Source organism: Prionailurus bengalensis, chromosome B1, assembly GCF_016509475.1.
Source record: "Prionailurus bengalensis isolate Pbe53 chromosome B1, Fcat_Pben_1.1_paternal_pri, whole genome shotgun sequence".
Classification (NCBI taxonomy): domain Eukaryota; kingdom Metazoa; phylum Chordata; class Mammalia; order Carnivora; family Felidae; genus Prionailurus; species Prionailurus bengalensis.
In genome coordinates this window covers 143034607-143062313 of record NC_057344.1, presented here as the reverse complement: position 1 = coordinate 143062313, position 27707 = coordinate 143034607, and positions in this window count along the sequence as shown.

Sequence of the window (27707 nt, the reverse complement as noted above, 5' to 3'; positions counted from 1 at the left end):
GCCACTCACTATTCTAAGTGTTTTGTATATACTCATCTGATTGTCATAACAGTCCTATGAGGAAAGTACTATTATCGCCCCTATTTTACAGGTAAGTAACCTCAGAATTTAAACTTCAGTAATTTAGATTTAAGATTTTAAAAAATTTACCAAGGATTTACAACAAATAAGCAGTTAAGCTAATATTTAAACCCAAGCCTAGCTCTAGAACCTCTTAACCACCACAATCTACACCATCTTATAAGAATGGTAGAATTTAGGGAAGATTAGATTTGTATTTGGATCTAGACACTGTGGAACGTCCATTGTGTAAAAAAAAAGCTTTACACCAAATATTTCTTTCTTCTGAACTTTTCATGGTTGTAAAAGAGATAGGATGATAAATATCTCTATACTAACTTTTAATGTTAGTTTCCTAAACATTCTTTTCATGGGAAAAATTATGATTGGAGAGATTTGAGTAACTTACCCTAAGATACTAGGCTATATACTGCTTTTATCATATTATAAATATTTTCCCATATCATTAATCATTCTTGAAAAATATGACAATTAAGGTCTGTACATCTTGAGTTTAATTCAATATTCATATCATACCACCTGACTATGGTACTTTAAAAGCTAATGTATTCATTTATTTATTTTTTTGAGATCCAAAGGCCACAAAACCATTCTGAAAGGGCCTCACACATTTGGATTAAATCCTTTAAAGTCACAGTCTGTTGCTATGTGGAATTAGAATTTCTGAAGGAAAAATATTGCTTAAAGTAACATTGCTAGAGCACAATAGTGTCAGGCAATATGGAAGCTAGACCCTCTTCTCTCCCATGCCCTTTGAAATTCCCATTTAAATAAAGGAACTGTTATAAAATTAGGGAACATAGCAACAACTCTGGAACTACTGTCCACATATAAGATTATTTGAAGAATTTCACTTAGGTAAAATGGGATTAAAGTGGTTTTTTTATAGCATTGATTTCCTTTTTTAAATTAGCACATGATAACGTTAAAGGTTTAAGAGAAAAACAGGATTTTAACACAAATTTAACATCATTAACACAATATTTTAAAGATTCATCCATATTTTGACACCTGCTTTTTTTATTTTTGAATAGTATTTAACTGAATGTATAAACCACTATTTGTAACTAATGTCACTGAGCTGTACACTTAAAAAATGTTTGAAATGGTAAATTTTATGCTATATACATTTTATCACAATTAGCAGATTAAAATTGTTTCATTATAAAATGTTAGAAAGGAATATAGTTCGATAAAATCAGAGGCTTATTATAAAAGTTTTCAGTTGAAGTACTTAAGAGATTTTTCAAAGAAAAATCTGAAAATAGAGTAGAAGATAGAAACAGAAAAAAAAAGGGATTTATAGTAATTTAAAGAATGATGTTTCAAGTGATAGTTTTCATTGAATTTTTATTCAATTTGGAAACTGGGCTTACATATATAATTGAGTCTGATGGTATACCATGATTATAGACTGCAATATATCAGAAAAACAGAACATATTTCTGAGTTGTATCTGAGATCCAGCTTTGACTTGCTATGTGGTCCTAGTCAGAAAATCTTGAATGCTGGTAGGAGATTTCTACAGTTTTCTTTATTTCTATCAAAAAAAGTTATAATTTAAAAGTAACACATGACTTTTATTTTTAATCATGACAGATATTTCTTTACTATGGGTCACATTTTCCTGTTTATTTTCATATACAGTAATTTTTTATTGTATGCTGAATATAGTAGAGTACTATTATAGTAATCCTATATACTACTATATAGTAATCTATAGTACACTATATAATAATAATAATACTACTATAGCAACAAAGGAACTATAAGTAATTTTAAAAATCAGAAGAAACAAGTGAAAATAAATATCAAGATGTAGGCATAACTCAAACCAAACCAAGAATTATACTGAATGTAAAGTATCAACGCTCTGAGTAAAAACCAGCAATTCACAGATTAGATTAAAAAACAAGAGAAAACTATATGCTCTCTACATTGGTCGGCTAGGGCTGCATAAACAAAATGCCACAGACTGAGGAGGCTTAAACAATAGAAATTTATTTTCCCACAGTTCTTAGACCTGATTCCTCTCTCCTTCTTTTGCAGATAACCACCTTCTTCTGTGACCTCACATGACCTTTCTCTGTGCTCAAACATCCCTATTATCTCTTCCTCTTCTTGTAAGGACATTTGTCCCATTGAGTAGGACCCTACCCTTGTGACCTCATTTAACAGTAAGTACATCTTTTGAAAGCTCTATTTCCAAATACAGTCAACATATGAATTTGGGGAACACAATTTAGTCCATAGCACTGTCTAGAAAATATGCACCTAAAATGTAAAGGTACTAATAGATTAAAATTAAAAGGATGGAAAAATATATAACAGCAAACAGCAAGCAAAAGGAAGCTGATTGGACTATATCAATATCAGATAGAATACAATTCAAGAATAAGGGTAATACTGGTGATAAAAAGAAATATCTCATAATGATAAAAGCAGCAGTTTATTAAGACATAACAACCCTGAATGTTTATGCACCTAATAAGAGAGATTCAGAAAACGTGAAACAAAACTGAGAAATCCAAAGGGAAAAAGAAAAATTTGCAGTCATAGTTGGCTATATGAATGCCCCTGTCTCGGAACAATTTTATTTTATTCTTACTGAATACAAATTGTATTTATATTCTTACTGAATTTTATCTACTTTGATAAAATTCAGTCAGAAAACAGAAAATCTGAAAAACACTGTCAATTTGATTTAGTTGACATTTACAGAATAATATATCCACTGACCGTACAATACACATTCCTTTCAAGTGTATGTAACATACTCACCAAGATATGCCAAATGCTGGTATGCAAAATATTCACAATACAAAGAACTTCTATCTAAAATATATAAAGAACTTTACAACTCAATAATATGAAAACACGTAACCCAACTCAAAAATGGGCAAACAACTTTAACAGACACTTCACAAAGAAAGCTTCTTTCACTCCTTATAATGTTTTTAGTATTCACCTACTTTGTTGCCTGTATCTGTATTTGTTCCTTTTTATTGCTAAGTAGTATTTCATTTTATGCATATACCATTCACTAGTTAATGGTTTGTTTCCAAATAGCCAGTTTGGGGCTAGTATTAACAAGACTGCTAAAACATTATTGTACAAGTCTAACTGTGAATGCCTGTTTTTCTTTTTCTTGGGTAGAAATAAAAATGTTTGTGTCTTTTCACATCCATTCCAAAAAATGTACAAGAGTGCTGGTTGCTCCATATTCTTGCCAAATCCTGGTATTGTCAGTGTTGTCAATTTTAGCCATTCTAGCGTATGGGTAGTAGTACAGTATTATAGTTTTAATTTTTATTTCTCTGATGACTAATAATATTGTACAGCTTTTATGTGCTTAATGGATATTCATTATTTTCCTTTGTGAAGTGTCAATTCAAATCTTTGTTCACGTTTTTATTGCCTTTTATTGTTGAATTACAAGAGTGCCTTCCATATCCTAGAAACCATTCCATTGTGGGATATTTGTTTTGCAAATATCTTTTCTAACTCTGTGGCTTGTTCACTCTTTTATAGTGAAGACTCTTGATGAGACTAAGTTTAGTTTTAAATTTTTGATAACATATAATTTGAATCAGCTTTTCTTTTTATAGTTATTGTTTTTTTGTTCTAAGAAATCTTTGCCTGTTCCCAAGTCACAAAGGTATTCTCTTGTGTTTTCTCCTAAAAATTGATAATGTGCTTTCCTGTTTAGGCCTTTTTCACTTCAAATTGAATTTTGTGTCAGATGTCAGGTAGAAGTCAAGATTCATTTCTTTTATATGGATTTCATTAACTAACTTTTTAGAAACTGAAGATATCTTTCTCCCATGCACTTTCATTAAAAAATAGTAATAAAAGCTACTGCAAATAAATTCTATATTTTTTGTATTAAACATAAAAAGTAATCTTGGAGCACCTGGGTGGCACAGTCAGTTAAGCATATGACTTTGGCGCAGGTCAGGATCCCACAGTTCATGGGTTCAAGCCCCGTGTTGGGCTCTCTGCTGTCAGCGCAGAGCCCACTTCAGTTCCTCTGTCTCTCCTCCTCTCAAAAATAAATTAACATTTAAAAAAATGACTGCTTTATAAAAATAATAATCTCAATATTTGCATCAGTTATGATTAGGTTTGCCTGTGTAACAGATATTAGAAAAAGTGACTCAAGAGAGCTAGATAGTTCTTTTTCCTTCACATAAAAGAAGTCCAGAATAGACAGTCCCAAACTTAAACATCACCTAAATAGTCATTAGAGACTCCAGCTCCTTCTGGCTTCTTTGCCATCCCTAAACTGTTGCCCTCATTCTCCTAATCCAATGTGCACCTAGATATCCAGCCAATAGGTCCATGTTCCCAGCAACAGGATAGAGGAAGGAAAAAAACCATTTGAACACCTTTCAGGTGACTTACAAGAAATTCCATTTATATAGCATAGGCCAGATTTTAGTCACTTTATCACTTGTAACTACTAATGAGTATTTTAGCAAGGTTGCTAAGTGATCAACTAAAAGTTAAGCTTCTATTGAGAGGAAGAGCGAAATTAACATAAGTACTTATTACTCTCCTGAATGGTGTTCAACACCTTGACACTCTAGAAAAAATGTGCAATTATTCAACTTGAAACAAAGCAAAACAACTCATAAGCTTTTCTTCTTGGAAATAAAAAACAACTCTCACATTTGTCTTTCTTTAATTTTCAATTAATCTTGTAAATAGTTCAATAAATCTTCTCTACCATGTAACGCCAATTAGAAGCAAAGGTAATTTTCCTTACTTTGGCATCACTTGTATCCCTCCTCAGCCTGTTAAAAGGAACTTTAGAAAAAGTGTGACAGCAAACAGCCCTGTGTGGAGAGAGGTTATTTATGTAATACATGCAAGGAAAGAGCCCGGTAAGAACTGAATCTGAGGAAATGGGCATCTTATTATCATCCCTAACCTCAATTTTCCCTAAAATGGATTTCACAAAATCTTAGAGGTATTCAAACTCCAGAGTTAAGTATTAAAAAGGACTTCATGACACATATATGGTCCATATTCCACTTTGCTTTGTGTTGTTGCTGTTCTTGTGGTTTTTATTTTCTCCTTGGTCCCTAAGACCAAACTATTATCGAATTTCAACCGCTACTTCAAACTGTGGTCAGAAATGATCATATACACCAAAGCACAAGCAACAAAAGCAAAAACAAACAAGGGGGACTACATCAAACTAAAAGGCTTTTGTCAGCAAAAGAAACAATAAACAGAATGAAGGCAATCTGTGGAATTTTCTCAACAATTTGCAAATCATATATCCGATAAGGAGTTAATATCTAAAATATATAAAGAGCTAGGGGCGCCTGGTGGCTCAGTCAGTTAAGCGTCCGACTTCGGCTCAGATCATGATCTCACAGTTCATGAGTTCAAGCCCTGCGTCAGGCTCAGTGCTGACAGTTTAGAGCCTGGAGCCTGCTTCGAATTCTCTGTCTCCCTCTCTCTGTTCCTCCCCCACTCATGCTCTGTCTCTCTCTCTCCTTCAAAAATAAATAAAAACATTAAAAAAATTTTTAAATATATAAAGAACTCATATTATTCAATAGCAAAAACCAAACAATTGAATATGATCATTTTTTTTCAGAAAAGATGCGCAAATGGCCAACAGATACATGAAAATGTACTCATTCCCTAATCATCGGGGAAATGCATATCAAAACCACAATGAGGTACCACCTCACACCTTTTAGAATAGCTATCATCAAAACGACAAGAGATGACAAATGTGGGCAAGAGTGTGGAGAAATGGGATCCCTGGTGCACTGTTGGTAGGAATGCAAATTGGTTCAGCCACTATGGAAAACAGTCTGAAGATTCCTCAAAAAATTAAAAATAGAATTACCATATGATTCAGCATTCTCACTTCTGGGTAGATATCTGAAACAAATGAAAATAGGGTCTCGAAGATATATCTGCACCCCCATGTTCATTGCAGGATTATTCATAATAACCAAAGATATGGAAACAACCCAGGTGTCTATCAACAGATTAATAAAGAATATGTAATATGTTATATTGTATTATACACACACATACACACATGAATATTATTCAGGCACAAAAAAGAAGGAAATCCTGCTATTTGTGACAACATGGATGAATCTGGAGGACATTACACTAAGTGAAATAAGTGAGACACAGAAAGACAAACACTGTATGATATCACTTATCTATGAAATGTAAAAATCTGAACCCATAGAAACAAAGAATAGAGTGATGGTTACCAGGGGCTTGGGCGTGGGAGAAATGGGGAAATGGACGTCAAAGTGTAAACATTTCCAGCTATATGATTAACAAGTTCTGTTGACCTAATATATGGCATGGCGATTATAGCTAATAATATCATATTATATACTTGAAAGTTGTTAAGAAAGTAGATCTTAAATGTTCTCACCACAAAAAGAAATAGTAATTATGTGACAGGATGGAGATGTTAGCTAAAACTATGGTGGTAATCATTTTGAAATACATAAATGGATCAAATCAACACACTGTACATCTTAAACTTATACAATGTTATATGTCAATTATACCACAATAAAGTTGGAAAAAAAATAAATGCAAATAATGAAAGTCTTAAAAAAGGGGGTCTTGCCTGGCTGGCTCAGTCAGTAGAGCATGTGACTCTTGATCTCTGGGTCATGAGTTTTAGCCTCGTGTTGGGCATACAGATTACTTAAAATTAAAAAAAAAAAAAGTCTTATAAACAACCTGTGGCAGAGACAGTAATGCTTACCCAATAGTCTATTAGACGCCCTCCATGCTCAGCCCCCTAGTCCATTGGTTCACTCCATGCTTGGCTTGTTCTACTGGCTCCCAGTGTGCTTAGTACCCTTGCAGTCAGAGAGGGATAAGTAACTAGTTTTGACCAATGGGCTGTGAAGGAAGTACATATGTATTACTTCTGGGATATGGCAGTGAAAGCCCACACAAACTTTATAGCCCTCTTCTCCTACTCTGTGATTAGAGAGAAAGCTTCTTACTCAAAGAAAACCACATCAAAGCAGCCTAGATCGTTGAGCCATTGCACAGAAGACAGGTGCCCTGAAGTGCCATCTAGATCTACAGATGACTTTGCATTAGCAAGAAATAAATCTTTGTCTCTTAAACAACTTATATTTTGCAGCTGTTTGTTGCCCATGGCATAACCTAGCTTATTCTAACACACAACCCAACAGAGCAATACAAATTTCTAATAATAGAAGAATGGTAAGTAGATTATGCTACAACTATTTGATGAGTATTATACAGCCATTGGGAAAAAAAGTAACAAAAACTATGTAACAACGTAAGAATTATTTATGACATAATATTAATTGGAAAAAAAGCAGAAAACAAAAATAAGATTAGAAAGATAATGGGAATAAAAGGCAAGGTTTTCCAGTAAAATTGACAGAATGAATGAAATTGTAATTCAGAAGTCTCCTTAAAATGCTTTCCAGAAAACTGTTAACATATAAGAATTTGTGTATTTATTGGGTGGGGTGGAGCCAGAGAATGGTGTGGTGCCTGCTGAGCCTAAACCCATATTCAGACTTCTTCAGATATATGTTGACTATCTACTAAAGAAGGAGCTTCTAGGAAAGAACCCACTTTAAGGAAGGAGAGAATAAAGGCACAAATGTTATCCAATAAAAATATTATCAGGCTGAAGGGGAACTCGTCTGAGCACTTGAATTTGTTCTCTGATCCAAACCCCTTGGAGTCATGTCCACACTTGCGAGCTATTGGGCACATAAGTATCTATTTATATTGTTAGAATCATAAAGCCATGCTGTTTTGGGAACAGCATAGGAGTATGACACAGATGTGGAAGTCAGAGATTCACCTGGATTCAATGAATAGCAGAACAGACCCAGTACAACTTGGAGCCAGGGCATTATAATAGATAGCCAACGTTAAAGGCATAGCAATGACACCACCAAGCCAACTCCCAGATGGCAGCAACAGAGCTTTATGTGATAGGCTCAGCATGATCCCAAGTGTACCTGTGGCTTAGAGGTGCCAACTAATTCAGTAGCAATGGAAGATAACGTTTGAGTAAGGGATAGCGCTCTTAGTGCAGACATCAGTTCTGTGGATGGCAGCCCTCAGTTTTAGGAACAGTAGTGACCTCAGAGGTCACCAGAAGTTGTAAAAATGTATTCATAACCATATGTAAGTGGTATCTTGGGAACTCTCAGAAGAGAGGGCATGAGATTTGCAATAAGTCAAAGAGACTCTGCAGAAGAGGGCAGGAGATCTCACAGTAAGTGGGGATAGCTAAGCTGAGCAAACATTGTCACTGTGATGGCTCCCATTTTCTTCCCACACTGCACAGCTTAGGATATTCATGTTTCCAAAACAATGGACAATTTAACAGAAGAAAAGTGGTCAAGCTGGAAAAGGATAAATGAGAGTCAAGTGTTTCCTAGAGTTTATCCCTCCAGCACTGTCCACAGGAGAGAGACTGAATCTGTGGGGAAAGAAGGCCATAGATCACTTAAGAGGGGTTTATTAGGCTTGCACGGAACCTCTCTCTACTACTACCTATTTTGATATCCCAGGTGTCTTGATGCTTAAAAGATGCTGCTCAGAAGAGTAAACATGATTATTTCAATCACTGTAAACTAACCCATTGGTATGAGGAAGTTAATTATCAATGATACTATTGCAGGATTTTTTACCTCAATACCAGGGGTTCATTGTCTCACCGTTTGAAAGAATGAAGAGGTGGACACAGAATAAAATAAGCAGCAGGAAAAGTTTATTAGAGTATAAGATTAGAAAGTAAGAATAGTATGAAAGCTTTCTTTGCAGAGAGGGGGCATTCAAAGGTGAATGCCCACAACTATAGGAAAGGGTCCTTGTTTCATAAGGTTCTGATTGGCCCCCCTTTTGTTCCCCCTTGTTTCTTCTCAGGTTCTACCCTTACTGGCTGGATAACTCTAGGTGCTGGGTTGCCTATTAATGATTGGCTCAACTCCATTGTGTGAGTAGTCAGACTATGGTCATACTCACCCTCATATAAAATGAGTTTCATGGTTTACTTTTTTTAGTTTTTGACGTATTTTGATTGTCAAATTCCTAAGGGGAACCTGAGGGGGAGTAGGTGGTGCCTGTTACATTCTTAAGAGGAACCTTACACCCTAGGGGATTTGCTGTGGCCAAATGCTCCCAGAAGTGTTCCAAAATATTTTTCCCCACCCAGAGACCTCGGGTCCTAACCTTTCTCTCTCTGCCTATTTTATCCTACCTTTCCCTATCATAATACCACAAAGTATGTGGTCCCCTTCATAACTGTTAAAAAATTAAGAGACATTCTGGTTATTAGGTCAGTCTCTTACTTGGAAAGAACCTGTTCTAAAGAGACCAACTGTTCTTGAGTTACAGTGGTAAGATCATTATTGAACCTACAAAGCTAAGGTTCGTGACTCTAAAGGAATAGCATTGCGAGAGATCTCATTACAGCTGCTGACTAAATAGCTGTTTTACTGGCACACTCTTCAGCTACAATAAAAATTATAAAATATATGCAAAATTGTCAAAATATCAAGTTATTAAAATTTGTATAATAAACTCAATCAACACATATATGTACACATATATGAGAACAAAAGGAAGTGAGAAAAAGAAAGAGTGTTCTGGATATTCTCTGTGCCTTCAGATTTAATCTCCACCCTTACCCATCCTGTTTCACACCCTTGGTACATGACTGCCACAGACAATGTCAACCCAATTTGCTGTCTATGAACGTTGTCTGTGGTGTCCTGCATGGAACAGTTGATGAAGTCAATTCCATCAACATGTTTCCCTACAGCTGTGCCTTTAGACTCTTTTGAAAGACCTCTCCTATTCCAAAAATTAAAAAAATTTTATCCTATGCTTTCAACTATCAGCTCTATGTTTTTTTTTTCACAATTATGTTTTTTAATGTTTATTTATTTTTGAGAGACAGAGACAGAGGGTGAGCAGGGGAAGGGCAGAGAGAGATGGAGACACAGAATCTGAAGAAGCCTCCAGGCTCTGAGCTGTCAGCACAGAGCCCAACACGGTGCTCGAACTCACAAGCTGTGAGATCATGACATGAGTTGAAGTTGGACACTTAGCCAACTGAGCCACACAGGCGCCCCACATTTATGTTTTTAATACATCTGGGGTTTGCCTTTATATTTTGTATGGCAGGTACCCAACCTTTTCTCTATATAGTAAGTTACTTTACACAAATTTATTTGGAAACAGTCTATAATTTCCCCATTGATTGTGAAGTTACTTTTATCATATAACAAATACTCGTGTGTAACATTTCTTGACTCCATTCTATTATATTCTTTTCTCTTTATTTTGTTCCACTGGACTCTTTATCTTTCACTATTTTTCAAGTATAACTTTTAGTATTCCTATTATTATCTGTCATATTTTCCAGAGTTGGCTTAGCAACTTCCATGGATCTTTATTTTTCTAAATTTAGGATAAATTTGTTAATTTTCTCAAATCAACTTGTTAGAATTTTAGTTGAAATTAGACTGGATTTATCAATTACCTTAGAGAGAATTAAAATATTTATAATACTACTTTGTTTTATCTAAGAATAGGGAATATCTCTTCACATATGCCAATATTTTTGTATATTACATAGCATAACTTTAAATTGTTCTCTTAAAAAGCCTTGTGGAGAGGAGCCAAGATGGTGGAACAGCATGGAAGTTTTTGTGTGTCTCACGTCCATGAAATACATCCAAACCAACACTAAACCATCCTACACACCTAAAAAACTGATTGGAGGATTAACACAACAATCTGCACAACCTGAACCACAGAATTCAGCAGGTACATGGCACGGAGAGCTAAACTTGGGGAGCAAGAAGCCATGAAAGGTAGGGAACCCCTTTTGCGGGGGGAGAAAGGATGGAGACTGGGGAAGGATGGAGACTGGAGGCTGGCAGTGCCATCTAGTGGAGAGTGGAGCTGTTACACTGAGCCCCGCCCAACTAGGCCAACTTCGCTCCTCAAGCATATGGGAAAAGCACCCCTCCCCCAAAGCAGCTGGAGAGAAAGTGGAAAATTGGAAACAGCCGCAGGGACTAAACTAAAAAGGGAAAAAGGAGAAAGGAGAAAGGAGAGTGTTTAAATTCCATTAAAACTGTAAACAAGGAGAGCGCAAAGGCTGCAACTCCACAGCTCAATACCTGGTGGTGCTCTGGTGGGAAGGGCAAATCCCCATGAACAGAGTGGGGTCCGGGAGGTTCTCGGGCCACAAGGGGAAAAGCAGTTCCACTGCTGGAAGGACATTTGGTAGAGATTGTTGAAGCCACCTGGTCCCAGCAGACCCTTGAAGGTGGCCACATTCACTGGTGCTGGGGCAAGGTCGTTGAGGGTGAAGCCTGGTGCCAGATGTGTGTTGTGATTTTCCATAATCCCTGAAATGCTGCTGCTACACTGTCTCGTGAACTTTTGGGGGGACAGGCTGGCACCTGGCCCCAGTCTCGGGGCACCGGCAACAGCAGGGTCCAGCGGGCGTTCCTGGGTGCAGCCGACATTCGGCCATTGCTCATTTGGCCATTGCTCGGTGAGACCCTCTGGGAGAGGGGTGGAACGGATCAAAGCTGCAGTCCTTCAGAAGTAAGGGCCTGGGGAAAACAGCTGCACCTGAGACAAAACTCGGGCGAGAGGTACTGCCTGGGGCCTGGTCACAAAGTGAAAAAGCGGGAGTGGATGAAAGCTGAAGACAGAGGACCAGTGCGGGATTGCTGATCCGGGAGAACAGACTGGGTAGCTGGGTGGAGCCATTTTCACCGATCCCATGCATGCGCATATGCACCTATGAGCACTGCAACAGTGCACCCCAATAGGCTGGCAGTGCCATCTAGTGGAGAGTGGTGCTGTTACACTGAGCCCCGCCCAACTAAGCCAACTTTGCTCCTCAAGACCACAAGCCTCACCACCAGCTTAATTTATGGACTATAAAGAGCTACATAGACTGACCTCTAGGGGAAAACGAAGCAATTTCAGTCTTAATGCAATCTGTTAGCAGGTTCATCTGTTTAATTTTTTTCTTTTTTTTCTTTTTCCTTTTTCTCTTTTAAAATTCTTTTGTTTTTCTTGAATACAGAAAGAGAAAAAGGTTCATTTTTTATTTTTTTTTTCAACTTTTTTTTTCAACTTTTTTATTTTTTTTTCAACTTTTTTTTATTTTCAACTTTTTTATTTTCAACTTTTATTAAAAATAAAAGTTTTTAATTTTTATTACTATATTTTTTACTTTTATGTAAAATTTTTCACATTCTACTTTACTTCCATCATTTTATTTTAGTCTAACTCAGTGTACTCCCCTTTTCAAATTTTCAAACAATTTCCTTTTTTTTCTTTTTTCTTTTTCATTTCTTTTCTTTTTCTTGAATGCAGAAAGAGAAAAATTTCATTTTTACTTTCAATTTCTTTTAAAAATATTTTAATTTAATTTTTATTACTATATTTTTTGCTTTTATGTAATATTTTTCAAATTCTGTCTTACTCCCATATTTTATTTTAGTCTACTACAGTGTATTCACTTTTTCAAATTTTCAAACAATTTCTTTTCTTTTCTTTTTTTCTTTTTTCTTAAATACAGAAAATGAAAAAATTCTTATTTATTTTTAATTTTTATTAAAAATATTTTTCTTTAATTTTTTTCTACTATATTCTTTACTTTTGTGTATATTTTCTCAAGTTCTATTTTACCCCCATCATCTCATTTTAGTCTACTTCAGTGTATTCATTTTTTCAAATTCTCAAACGATTTCCTTTTTTTCTTTTTCTCCCCCCCCGCTTTTTTTTCTCTAATCTGTAAAACCACTTTCAAAACCCAGACCAAAATACACCTAGGATCTAGCATCATCTATTCGATTTTTGTGTGTGTGTATTTTTAATTTTTAATTTTAATATTTTTTATTTTAATTTTTTTAATTTCAATTTTCCTACCTCATTAATACATTTTCTCCCTTCAAATTGACAAAACAAAGGAATTCACCCCAAAAGAAAGAACACGAAGAAACGACAGCCAGGGATTTAACCAACACATATACAAGCAAGATGTCTGAACCAGAATTTAGAATCATGATAATAAGAATACTAGCTGGAATCGAAAATAGACTAGAATCCCTTTCTGCAGAGATAAAAGAAGTAAAAAATAGCCAGAATGAAATTAAAAATGCTATAACTGAGCTGCAATCATGGATAGATGTAGCAGCAGCAAGGATGGACGAGGCAGAGCAGAGAATCAGTGATATAGAGGACAAACTTATAGAGAATAACGAAGCAGAAAAAAAGAGGGAGATTAAGGCAAAAGAGCACGATTTAAGAATTAGAGAAATCAGTGACTCATTAAAAAGGAACAACATCAGAATCATAGGGGTCCCAGAAGAGGAAGAGAGAGAAACAGGGGTGGAAGGGTTATGTGAGCAAATCATAGTGGAAAACTTTCTTAACTTGGGGAAAGACACAGACATCAAAATCCAGGAAACCCCCCCCCTTGAATCTCACAGAGGACCCCCATGAGATTCAACAAAAACCGACCATCAACAAGGCATATCATAGTCAAATTCACGAAATACTCAGGCAAGGAGAGAATCATGAAAGCAGCAAGGGAAAAAAAAGTCCCTAACCTACAAGGGAAGACAGATCAGGTTTGCAGCAGACCTATCCACAGAAACTTGGCAGGCCAGAAAGTAGTGGCAGGATATATTCAATGTGCTGAATCAGAAAAATATGCAGCCAAGAATTCTTTATCCAGCAAGGCTGTCATTCAAAATAGAAGGAGAGATAAAAAGTTTCCCAGACAAACAAAAATTAAAGGAGTTTGTGACCACTAAACCAGCGCAGCAAGAAATTTTAAGGGGGACATTCTGAGGGGAGAAAAGATGAAAAAGTATATGTAAAAATAAATAAATAACAAAAGTAACAAAAGATTAGAAAGGACCAGAGAACACCACCAGAAACTCCAACTCTACAAGCATCATACTGGCAATGAATTCATATCTTTCAGTACTCACTCTAAACATCAGTGGACTCAATGCTCCAATAAAAAGACAGAGGGTAACCGAATGGATAAGAAAACAAGATCCATCTATATGCTGTTTACAAGAGACCCAATTTAGACCTAAAGACGCCTTCAGATTGAAAACAAGGGGATGGAGAACCATCTATCATGTGAATAGTCAACAAAAGAAAGCTGGAGTAGCCATACTTATATCAGACAATTTAGACTTTAAAATAAAGACTGTATCAAGAGAAGGGCATTATATCATAATCAAGGGGTCTATAGACCAAGAGGACCTAACAATTTTAAACATTTATGTGCCAAATGTGGATACACCCAAATATATATATATCAATTAATCACAAACATAAAGAAACTCATCGATAATAATACCATAATAGTAGGAGACTTCAACACCCCACTCACAGCAATGCACAGATCATCTAATCAAAAAATCAACAAGGAAACAATGGCTTTGAATGACACACTGGACCAGATGGACTTAACAGATATATCCAGAACATTTCATCCTAAAGCAGCAGAATATACATTCTTCTCCAGTTCACATGGAATGTTCTCCAGAATAGACCATATACTGGGACACAAATCAGCCCTAAGTAAGTACAAAAAGATCGATATCATACCATGCATATTTTCAGACCACAACACTATGAAACTCGAAATCAACCACAAGAAAAAATTTGGAACGGTAACAAATACTTGGAGACTGAAGAACATCCTACTAAAGAATGAATGGGCTAACCAAGCAGTTAAAGAGGAAATTAAAAATATATGGAAGTCAATGAAAATGATAACACCACAACCCAAAACTTCTGGGACACAGCAAAGGTGGTCATAAGAGGAAAGTATATAGCAATCCAGACCTTCCTAAAGAAGGAAGAAAGATCTCAGATACACAACTTAACCTTATGCCTTAAGGAGCTGGAAAAAGAACAGCAAATAAAACCCAAAACCAGCAGAAGACAGGAAATAATAAAGATTAGAGCAGAAATTAATGCTATCAAAGCCAAAAAAAAAAACCAAAACAACAACAACAACAGTAGAACAGATCAATGAAACCAGAAGCTGATTCTTTGAAAGAATTAACAAAATTGATAAACCACTAGCCAGTTTGATCAAGAAGAAAAAGGAAAGGACCCAAATAAATAAAATCAAGAATGAAAGAGGAGAGATCACAACCAACACAGCAGAAATAAAAACAATAAGAGAATATTATGATCAATTATATGCCAATAAAATGGGTAATCTGGAAGAAATGGACAAATTCCTAGAAATGTATACACTACCAAAACTAAAACAGGAAGAAATAGAAAATTTGAACAGACCCATAACCACTAAGGAAATCAAATTAGTAATCAAAAATCTGCCAAAAAACAAGAGTCCAGGGACAGATGGCTTTCCAGGGGTATCCTACCAAACATTTAAGAAAGAGTTACCACCTATTCTCTTGAAACTGTTCCAAAAAATAGAAATGGAAGGAAAACTTCAAACTCTTTCTATGAAGCCAGCATTACCTTGATTCCAAAACCAGACACTAAAAAGGAGAACTATAGACCAATTTCCCTGATGAACATGGATGCAAAAATCTCAACAAGATATTAGCCAACTGGATCCAACAATACATTAAAAAAATTATTCACCACGACCAAGTGGGATTTATACCTGGGATGCAGGGCTGGTTCAATATCCACAAAACAATTAATGTGATTCATTACATTAATAAAAGAAAGGACAAGAACCATATGATCCTCTCAATAGATGCAGAGAAAGCATTTGACAAAATATAGCATCCTTTCTTGATAAAAACCCTCAAGAAAGTAGGGATAGAAGGATCATACCTCAAGATCATAAAAGCCATATATGAACAACCCAATGCTAATATCATCCTCAATGGGGAAAAGCTAATAGCTTTCCCTCTAAGGTCAGGAACAAGACAGGGATGTCCACTCTCACCATTGTTATTCAACATAGAATTGGAAGTCTTAGCCTCTGCAATCAGACAACACAAAGAAATAAAAGGCATCCAAATTGTCCAGGAGGAGGTCAAACTTTCACTCCTCGCAGATGACATGAAACTCTATATGGAAAACCCAAAAGATTCCACCAAAAAAATGGCTAGAACTGATTCATGAATTCAGCAAAGTTCCAGGATATAAAATCAGTGCACAGAAATCGGTTGCATTCCTATACACCAACAATGAAGTGACAGAAAGAGAAATCAAGGAATCGATCCCATTTACAGTTGCACAAAAAACCATAAAATACCTAGGAATAAATCTAACCAAAGAGGTGAAAAATCTATACACTGAAAACTATAGAAAGCTTATGAAAGAAATTGAAGAAGACACAAAAAATGGAAAAATATTCCATGCACCTGGATAGGAAGAACAAATATTGTTAAAATCTCGATACTACCCAAAGCAATCTACATATTCAATGCAATCTCTATCAAAGTAACACCAGCATTCTTCACAGAGCTAGAACAAACAATCCTAAAATTTGTATGGAACCAGAAAAGATCCCGAATAGCCAAAGCAATCTTGAAAAAGAAACCAAAGCAGGAGGCATCACAATCCTGGACTTCAAGCTGTACTACAAAGCTGTAATCATCAAGACAGTATGGTACTGACACAAAACAGACACTCAGATCAATGGAACAGAATAGAGAACCCAGAAACAGACCCACAAATGTATGACCAACTAATCTCTGACAAAGCAGGAAAGAATATCCAATGGAATAAAGACAGTCTCTTCAGCAAGTGGTGCTGGGAAAACTGGACAACAACATGCAGAAGAATGAACCTGGACCACTTTCTTACACCATACACAAAAATAAACTCAAAATGGATGAAAGACCTCAATGTAAGACAGGAAGCCATCAAAATCCTTGAGGAGAAAGCAGGCAAAAACCTCTTTGATCTTGCCCACAGCAACTTCTTACTCAACACATCTCCAGAGGCAAGGGAAACAAAAGCAAAAATGAACTACTGGGATCTTATCAAAATAAAAAGCTTCTGCACAGAGAAGGAAACAATTAGCAAAACTAAAAGGCAATTGACAGAATGGGAGAAGATATTTGCAAATGACATATCAGATAAAGGGTTAGTAGCCAAAATCTATAAAGAACTGATCAAACTCAACACCCAAAAAGCAAATAATCCAGTGAAGAAAGGGGCAAAAGACATGAATAGACATTGCTCCAAGGAAGATATCCAGATGGCCAAGTAGCACATGAAAAAATGCTCAACATCACTCATCATCAGGGAAATACAAATCAAAAGCACAATGTGATACCACCTTACTCCTGTCAGAATGGCTAACATTAACAACTCAGGCAACAACAGATGTTGGCGAGGATGCGGAGAAAGAAGATCTCTTTTGCATTGTTGGTGGCAATGCAAGCTGGTGCAGCCACTCTGGAAAACAGGATGGAGGTTCCTCAAAGAGCTAAAAATAGAACTACCCTATGACCCAGCAATTGCACTACTAGGTGTTTATCCAAGGAATACAGGTGTGCTGTTTTGAAGGGACACATGCATCCCCATGTTTATAGCAGCACTATCAACAATAGCCAAAGTATGGAAAGAGCCCAAATGTCCATCGATGGATGAATGGATAAAGAAGAGGTGGTAGGGGCGCCTGGGCGGCGCAGTCGGTTAAGCGTCCGACTTCAGCCAGGTCACGATCTCGCGGTCCGTGAGTTCGAGCCCCGCGTCAGGCTCTGGGCTGATGGCTCGGAGCCTGGAGCCTGTTTCCGATTCTGTGTCTCCCTCTCTCTCTGCCCCTCCCCCGTTCATGCTCTGTCTCTCTCTGTCCCAAAAATAAATAAAAAACGTTGAAAAAAAAATTAAAAAAAAAAAAGAAGAGGTGGTATATATATACAATGGAGTATTATTCTGCAATCAAAAAGAATGAAATCTTGCCATTTGCAACTATATGGATGGAACTGGAGGGTATTATTCTAAGTGAAATTAGTCAGAGAAAGACAAAAATCATACGACTTCACTCATATGAAGACTTTAAGAGACAAACAGATGAACATAAGGGAAGGGAAACAAAAATAATATAAAAACAGGAAGGGGGTCAAAACAGAAGAGACTCATAAATATGGAGAACAAACAGAGGGTTGCTGGAGGGGTTGTGGGAGGGGGGATGGGCTAAATGGGTAAGGGGCACTAAGGAATCTACTCCTGAAATCACTGTTTCACTATATGCTAACTAATTTGGATGCAAATCTTTAAAAAATAAAAAAGAAAATTAAAAAAAAAAAAGAGAAAGGCCTTGTGCATTTTTCTTAGATTAATTCCTTGCCACTTTACATTTTTCTTACTACAGTTAATAGTAAACCCTCTAAAAATTTTACAAAGAGGACAAACCTTGGAAGGACATATACAGCTGAGAATATCTTTATTTTACTCCCAACTTAAATGACAGATTAGCTGGTTATAAAACTGTGGTTTTGATATTCTTTACATTTACCACTTCAGAATAGTTTCTTGTCTCCAGTATGTGTTTGTTGTAATTCTGATTCTTGGTTCTTATTAGGTGCTCTTTATTCTTGAAGTTTGGGAATTTTCTTTTTCTTTTTGATTTTTAAAATTTTACCATATAATGCATCTAGGGACTTCTATAATCACACTTTCCAAACTGAGGTCTTTTGATTTCTTTAAATCTAGGGCCTTTGTGGTTTATTATCTCCTCAAATATTTTTCCTCTTTGTATATATACTTTTATTATCTTTTTAGCTGTACAATAAAACAGATTTTTAGGGGTGCCTGGGTGGTTCAGTCAGTTGGGCATCCAACTTTGGCTCAGGTCATGATCCCATGGTTCGTGAGTTTGAGCCCCACATTGGGCTCTTTGCAGACAGCTCAGAGCCTGGAGCCTGCTTCAGATTCTGTGTCTCCCTCTTTCTCTGCCTGACTCCACTGACACTGTTTTTCTCTCTCTCTCTCCCTCTCAAAAATAAATAAACATTTAAAAATATTTGTAAAAATACAGATGTTTACATTACAACTATAATCTTTTCATTTTTTTCTCTCATATTTTCCAGTTCTTTCTCTCTGTCTCTGTATGATGTTTTATGGGAGATTTAATTAATTTGACCCTCTAGATCATTTATTTGTTTTTCAACTGCATGCACTTTGGAATTCATCTCTACTACTGAGTTTTCTATTTTAATCACTTCATTTTTATATACCTTGTGTGAAATCAGATTTAATAGGCTAAGTCTCAAATAAGCATTTTTCACCCCACACAGTTCTCAGGATATAGGAGGTAAGGTCAGGGTGAAGAAATGCCCAGAGGTTGAGGGTCTGCAGCATTTTTGCTATCCCTTCTTTATGTCCGTTAGACATAAAGACATATGATATCAGCCTATCATTGGGCCTACATCGCCTTCTAAGACCCAATTGGTAGGGGGAAAAGGGCATGGGTTATGGAGCATTTCCCTGGCCTCTCTCCATCAATGGCACTATGTCCTCTTCCATTACCTGGGGTGCCATTATCTCCTACACAAGGACTCAACCACTTTTATAGCTTTACTTAATTTTTCAGCTTCATCGACTTCTACTTCTGTGGCTTTGAGTGAGGAGGCAAATTTTCTGGCTAATTTATCATCTTTTTGAAGTAGAAAGGGGAAATCCTTTCTAAGTTTAAATGCAGAATAGAAGTCATTTTATAGATCTGAATCTGGCAAAAATTTTGTACATATTCCTGGGGAATTGGCTTGCAATCAGATATAACGGAGAACTGTTAGCACTACTTTAAAAATTAAAATACTTTAGGGACATTCGATGCAATTAGAAGTGTTGTCTTAGATAACGGGGAACTCATCACTAAAAATGTTCTGTAAAACCTCATAAGAAAAGCTTTGAGAGTAAAAGGAAGAAGAGGACTGACAAGGGGCTCCCCTTATATCCCTCCACTGAGAGCAAGAGAAACAAGAGGACTGGAGATTCTGAGTTCAACAACTGCCTCACAATGGAATAGTATAGCTTCCAGGTAGGTTCAAGTCTTAGCAGTCACTACCAGCTGCAAGGCGGGTCAAAAAAAGAGTGGAGATGAAGAAAAAAGCAAACAGGCTTGAGCAGCAAAATAGTGGAAGAAACGTGTATAAAAATAGAGCAGGAGAGATATTTTAATGACTGGGTGAATGTAGACATGTAGAAAATGTAGATATTTAGAGAAAGTCAGTGGGAAGTCTTCTACGTGGCATGCTATATAACCCCTCACACACACACACACACACACACACACACACACACACACTACACACACACACACACACACACAGTAAAGGTCTATACTATTTCTCAAGCACCTAGAGTCATATCTGTTTTCACTTCTTATGGCTCTGCAGAGGCTAGGCCACTAGAGCTTTGGATTCTATTCAGAATATTGATAAATAAACCCCTTGTCCAAGTGCAAATTAGGTTTACTTTGTTTGCTTTTCGAAGTCATCAAATCCTGAGTATTTCATGTGTATCCTTTAACACAGCATTTGCCAAAGTGGGTTCGGTGATTATAAATAAAGAGGGTTCTATAGTCAAATAAGTTTGGGATGTATAGGACTGTACACTTTTCAACGTTTATTTATTTTTGGGACAGAGAGAGACAGAGCATGAACGGGGGAGGGGCAGAGAGAGAGGGAGACACAGAATCCGAAACAGGCTCCAGGCTCTGAGCCATCAGCCCAGAGCCCGACGCGGGGCTCGAACTCACGGACCATGAGATCGTGACCTGGCTGAAGTCGGACGCTTAACCGACTGCGCCACCCAGGCGCCCCAGGACTGTACACTTTTAACATGAGTTCTTTGCTGCAGGATTTCTCAGCACCCTAATATGCAAATGTTACTATAATTGCCCAAGAAAGAGACATGGTATGCCACATTTCTTAAATTTGACCATGGAATCCTTTTTCTCAAGACATCTCAGGATACTACTGTTCCATGGAACAAACTCTAGGAAACAATTCTGATGGATTGCTTACCTCTGTTTGAGTTAGAATGTGGCCTTAGCAGATATGGTCAAGGGCAATTTTTTGGCAATTGTTACAAAATAGCATCTTGCAAGATACATTCTGCATCTTATTATAATCTAACAATTGCTTTAACTATGAAATTGTTATTTTTCATTTATGTCAATATGCATGATCACATTCAATTAAGTAATTTATTTCAAAGCCTCTTGTATTGTTCTCTCTTTGTGGCACTTCATGTAGTTAGTCTCGAGCATGTAAGCTCCATAAAATTAAGTTTCATGCCTCTACCTCCACTGAATCGTGTAGAGCACTTGGTGCAGTGCTAGATGGAAGATCGAGATTCAACAGGTACACTTTGGTCGAAGAAAATAAAACATAAAAATGCAGCAGAAGCAAACTTTTATAAACTTCCTACATATTTGATAAAATGTCATCTAAGTATTTTTGTGCTTTAATTATCACTCTCTGCTCCTTTTTCCCCCTCTATCCCTTTTTAGCACTAAGTACACCCTGCAAAGTAAATGGAAGCAATAATCTAAACAAGACAGCCCAGAAATGTTTTTTTAATAATTTGTTCCAATATTAAGGATAGATCAATTTTAAGCTAACAACTTAAAACTATTGCAACTAGTCTTTTGTTTGATCCCCACCCAGTTTATTCATTAATTGACCAATATCGTGTTCCCACTTTTCATGGCTGTGTTTTCCTTAATTATAAAATACAGTATCTTTCAGAATATTTTCTTTGCTTTGCAAGTCAGGAAAAATTTCCCTACCATCTCATTATGAAAGCACTTGGCAGGTAAACTTCTGTTATCATATGCTTGTGTATGAAGGTCCTTAGCTTAGTCTAATGGTGTTTTGCCAAGTAAACAATTTACAGTCTATTATTTCCACTGGAAAGTCCCTTTTTCAAATTGAAGAATTTCACAATAAAAAAAAAATCACTACTCAGAGAAACCCCAAAGTTCTTCTTGGCTTTGGCATTTAGGGGGTGCAACTTAACAGAGTCATTATTCATATGAGCAGGTTGATGACACCAATACATCAAATATACAATGGAAAATTTAGGACCAAGTAGTTCTGTCAACAGCTCCATTGTTCCCACTTCCTCTGTCTGCCTGCTCCTTCCCCCAACCATTTCATCCATAAAATCATTGGCTCCTCTGCACAGACCTCTTTAGACCCTGCCCTTGCTATCCTCTTGGCCTTATCCCTGCCCCTAAACTTGTCCCTTATCCTTGCTTCTTCTCATCAGCAACCCTTCTTTCATTATTCCTTTCCAAACGTTATTAACTGTCCACATACTTTCTTTTTTTCCTCAGGTCTCTCAATTAATCACCTTCCTTTCCTCCGGTCTAACCCAAAACCAAGCCAAGATGTGGTTGGCATACTACTCACTGAAGCTTCCAGACCATAGCTTCAAAATATTTATCAATAATCCCACTTACTCTGCTCATATAGGATTCTCCCAACATTTCTATGGCTGTCGTCCACAGCCTCCAGGACCATCCCTCAGCTTTCTTGAAGTCAAATTCAGTTTTCATTTCTACCACACTTCTTACTATCCTGTATATAGAATACAATATCTAAGTTGACCATCCAGCCAACATCCTGGCCTCCCAGCTTCTTACTTTTCCTTCTTTCTAATTCATATCACCTAGGTGCCTCCGTACCACCCCCCTATAAACAGTCATGTCTTAGAGGTTTATACTGGGTGCTGAGTAGCTCTAAGATCTTATAACTGGCTTATCACACAAGCTGGATTCAGTAGGGGTGACATTAAAAACTAGCGTAACGTTTATTTTCATACAACTGTGTTTGACTCCATTGAGCTTGTTCAGTGAAATTTCAGGCAGATCCCATTATTTTTTCTGGTTATTCTCAGGTGTTAATAAATAGGTTCATCTTTGATTTAGTAAAAAAGTTCAATTAAATCTAAATCAAAACTTCACTCTTTCAGTCTTTTCAAGTATTTTCTCCCCGCTACTGTTTGAGCTATTTCCCTCTACCTCCTCCCCCTGTTAGTGGTTAATTAGACAGTCATTTTGACCCCTAGGGAAGGTGAGGGAGGTGGAAGGGAGAAGTCTTATTACACTGATGCCACTGAAATCTCTGTTTCATGCCTAAATTCTGGCTCTTTTTCCCTTTAGTGCTCTTTTTCTCTTTAGTGCTTTTCATCTACATTCCTTTAGCAAAGATGATGTCTCCTCCTTATGGTCACACACAACATAGCTCTCAGGCTCTGACTTCTGGTGGCCTCTCGGAGTCTGATCTTCTCACTCTTCCCAATAGGCCTGTGTGGCAGAAATCCTTTAAGATAACCCCAAAACAGTTAACCATAACTCAACCACAAAAAGACAAATGATCCAATTTTTTTAAATGGACAAAAGGATTTGAATACATTTCTTCCGAGAAAATGTACAAATGGTCAATAAACACATGAAAAGATGCTCAACATCAATATCATTAGTGAATGGAAATCAAAACTACAATCAGATACCACTTTATATCTACTAGGCTGGCTATCATAAAAAAAAGATGGACAACAAGAAGCATTGGCAAAGATGTGGAGAAATCTCAACTCTCACACATTGCATTCTCATTGTTGGTGGAAGTGTACAGTGATACAGCAGCTTTGCAACAGTCTGGAAATTCCTCAAAAGGATGCACATAAAGTTACATAAGACTCAGCAATTCCACACTCAGATATATACTCAAGAGAACTGAGATAGACATTCAAACAAAAACCTGAAACACAAACGTTCATAACATTCTTCGTAATATCAGAAATGAACAAATGTTCCTCAACTGATGAATGGATAAACAAAATATGGTATATCCACACAGTGGAATATATTCAGCCATGAAAAGTAATGAAGGACTGATTCATGCTATAATGTATATCAACCTCAAAAATATTATGCTAAGAGAAAGAAGCCAGACCAAGAAAGGGGGCGGGGGGCAATATATTGTATAATTCCATTTATATGTAATGTCCCAAATTGGAAAATCTATAGTTACAGAAAGTAGATAAGTGGTTAACTACAATAGGTGAGTGGGAAGAATGGAAGTGACTGCAAATGGGTACAGGGTCTGTTTTTGGGGAGATGAAATGTTCTACATTTAGATAATCGTGAGAGTTGTACAACGTTGTAACTATGTTAAGATCCACTGGGTTGTATACTTGAAGAGGGTGAATTTGATAGCAAAATAAAGCTGTGAAGAAGAAGAAGATGGAGAAGGTGAGGAAGAGGAGAGCAGTCACTATATTAGGTCCATAACACTGCCACTGTGGACCTTTCCCCTTTGCTCTAACAAGCCACCCTTTAATTAGGCTTTCTCCATGAGACATTCTTTCAGGAACAACTCAGGAACTAGTTCCTGTGTCATCCAAATTTCAGGAAGCATATGTTAAGCTCTCAAAATGATTCTTTGGAAAAGCAGTTGTGTTACAGACAAAACATAAATGAATGAGCATGGCTGTCTTCCAATACAACTTTAATTACAAAAAACAGTGGTGGCCAGAGTTGATCCATAGCCCTTAGTATACTGACACTGTTCTAGAATCACGTGGAGGAATTTAGATAGTGAAGGAGGATACTGGACACCTTTGCTTCAACTGGAAGAGCCCATTTTGACATTCTATAATAGTTTCAGGTGATGAAAACCCTCTCTCCAACCTCACTATCCTATCTCAACACTGAGCCAGCACTTTGCCCTCATTACCCCTCCTGTCCCTTCACAACTCCCTATTAACCTGATTGCCTCATTTCAGTCATTTCCTCACATCCTGGTCCACAATCTCAATTTTGCAATACCTTCATCCTAGATTCACTTACCCTCTTGATCTTGTATCAGACCTTCCTTAAGAATTCCCAAGCCTCGGGGCGCCTGGGTAGCTAAGTCGGTTAAGCGTCCGACTTCGGCTCAGGTCATGATCTCGCGGTCGGTGGGTTCGAGCCCGGCGTCGGGCTCTGTGCTGACAGCTCAGAGCCTGGAGCCTGTTTCAGATTCTGTGTCTCCCTCTCTCTCTGCCCCTCCCCTGTTCATGCTCTCTCTCTCTCTCTCTGTCTCAAAAATAAATAAGTGTTAAAAAAATTAAAAAAAAAAAGAATTCCCAAGTCTCAGGAAACCCACCCTTGTGGATTTTTCCTGGTCCTGTACTGCCCAGTAGTGTCAGGGAAGTCTCACAACCACAGTGGTAAGCTGTTCCACCACACAGTTAGTTAAACCACTGGCTACATCAGAGCTCTGCCACAAACCAACAGGCTTTTCTCTAACTCTCAACAAGGACTCTTGACTTCTGTCTTGCAGAGATAGTAGGGACCACCTTTAAGAACTCTCATTCTCCAACTTAAAAGGGCTCTGTATCTCAATCTATGCCTAAATTGTCCAATATGGTGGCCACTAGCTACTCAATATGTGGCTATTGAGTACTTGAAAAATATGTAGCATAACTGAGGAATTAAATTTTTCAATTTTATTTAAGCATAATTAATTTGAACATAAAAACTGAAGCAATATAAAATATTTTCTGCTAAATGCAGTTTTGTGTTAGTTGGACTATTTCATTCTAACCATTGAAAATGTAGCATCTAGGGGCGCCTGGGTGGCGCAGTCGGTTAAGCGTCCGACTTCAGCCAGGTCACGATCTCGCGGTCTGTGAGTTCGAGCCCCGCGTCGGGCTCTGGGCTGATGGCTCAGAGCCTGGAGCCTGTTTCCGATTCTGTGTCTCCCTCTCTCTCTGCCCCTCCCCCGTTCATGCTCTGTCTCTCTCTGTCCCAAAAATAAATAAACGTTGAAAATGTAGCATCTAAATTGAGATGTGATATAAGTATAAAATGCACACTGAATCTCAAAGACTTAGTAAGAAAAAACATGTGAAATATTCCATTGGTAGTTTTATGCTGAATGCCTGTTGAAATAATAATATTTTGATATTGTTTCTATTAGTGCTATATTATACTCTTCTCAGTTCTTCCTGTATGAGAAGAATAAGGGACCGTTTTTTTTTTTTTTCCTTCAGGGCCATTTCCTACAGAATTTACAAATCCTGAATGCATTTATTCTATAGAATGCCACATAGTATTCCTTTTCTCAATTATCATCAACCATATCCTCTCTACTAGCTCATTTTATATCAACAAAGTATCAGAAAATAAGGGAGAATGGTTAATAGCTAGTTCTACTGAGGCTTCTAGGAGGAATGAAGAAAATGACTCAGAGTCAGCTTAGAAATCTAAAATTAATGGGGCACCTGGGTGGCTCAGTCGGTTAAGCGTCCGACTTTGGCTCAGGTCATGATCTCATGGTTTGTGGGTTCAAGCCCTGCGCCAGGCTCTGTGCTGACAGCTCGGAGCCTGGAGCCTGCTTCTGATTCTGTGTCTCCCTCTCTCTCTGCCCCTCCCCTGCTCATGCTCTGTCTCTCTCTGTCTCTCAAAAATAAATAAATGTTAAAAAAAATTAAAAAAAAAAGAAATCTAAAGTTAAAGTTAAGGGCTGAAAGTCCAAAGGGAATTTCTTTCCTTACCCAAGTGATTAGATGCCAGGAATAGAAAAGCCCATTCCCATCTCCCTCCAAAAATGGAAGAGACCCTCTGTAGATTTGCATTAGTACTGCTGCTAGTTATGTCTACCTAAGTAATAAAGAACTTGATCCAGAATTTAATCTAGAGAGTGTTCCTAAAAACAGACTGAAACAATCTGCCAGCTGGAATTTTTGAAATGTGGCTATGAAAGGACTTCTCTGCCTTCATTTCAGTGAAGGCCAACTATTGTATTTGAGGGCATTTTGCTGCTATTTTTTTTTAATACTACTTTTTTATTCTGCATAATTGCCAACAGTAAAAAAATGAATAAAAATGGTGAATGTGTGTCCTCCTTTGAGAAGTAGGGTTAGGGGAAATTATTTTTCTCTCCCCCAAGACTCACTCATCACTGAATCCAGTTTCCAAATGGAAATAGAAGTTAGCAGGTCAGGGGTTTCTAGAAAAAAAACAAAGCAAAACAAAAAAAAAACCATTAGCCATTGACATTAACACTAACATAAACATAAACATAACTCCACACTGGAGTCTTGCAGGTCCCTTACTCCTTAATAAAGAAGAAAAGCAGGGGATACATATTTTATTATCACTTTACTTCCAGTCTATGAAAACAAGAGGTAGCAATTTGCTTCATCTCTGAGTTTCATCTTTGAGTTTCATTTTTTAATGTTCCTGAATAATTTTTTAAAACTTCCCTTTAAGAGGATTAAGGAGTGCACTTGCGATGAGCACTGGGTATTGTATGGAAGTGTTGGATTACTATATTGTACAGCCGATACTAATATTACACTGTATGTTAACTAAATGGAATTTAAATAAAAACTTTAAAAAAAACCCTTCCCTTTCCAATCCCTGGTTTCAGTGCATAGTCTTTGATAAGTTTCTGGCATATAGAGAAGATCTTATTGGTAGCCTGGATTTTGACCTTGAGATCTTTCTGTGTAGAACTTTTTGGATCGCTTTGTGTAGAGGTAAGAAAGAAGAGAGAATTTGTGTGTGAACACTTGTGCATAAGTGCATACCCATATATGGCATGGTCCAGAAGGTAATG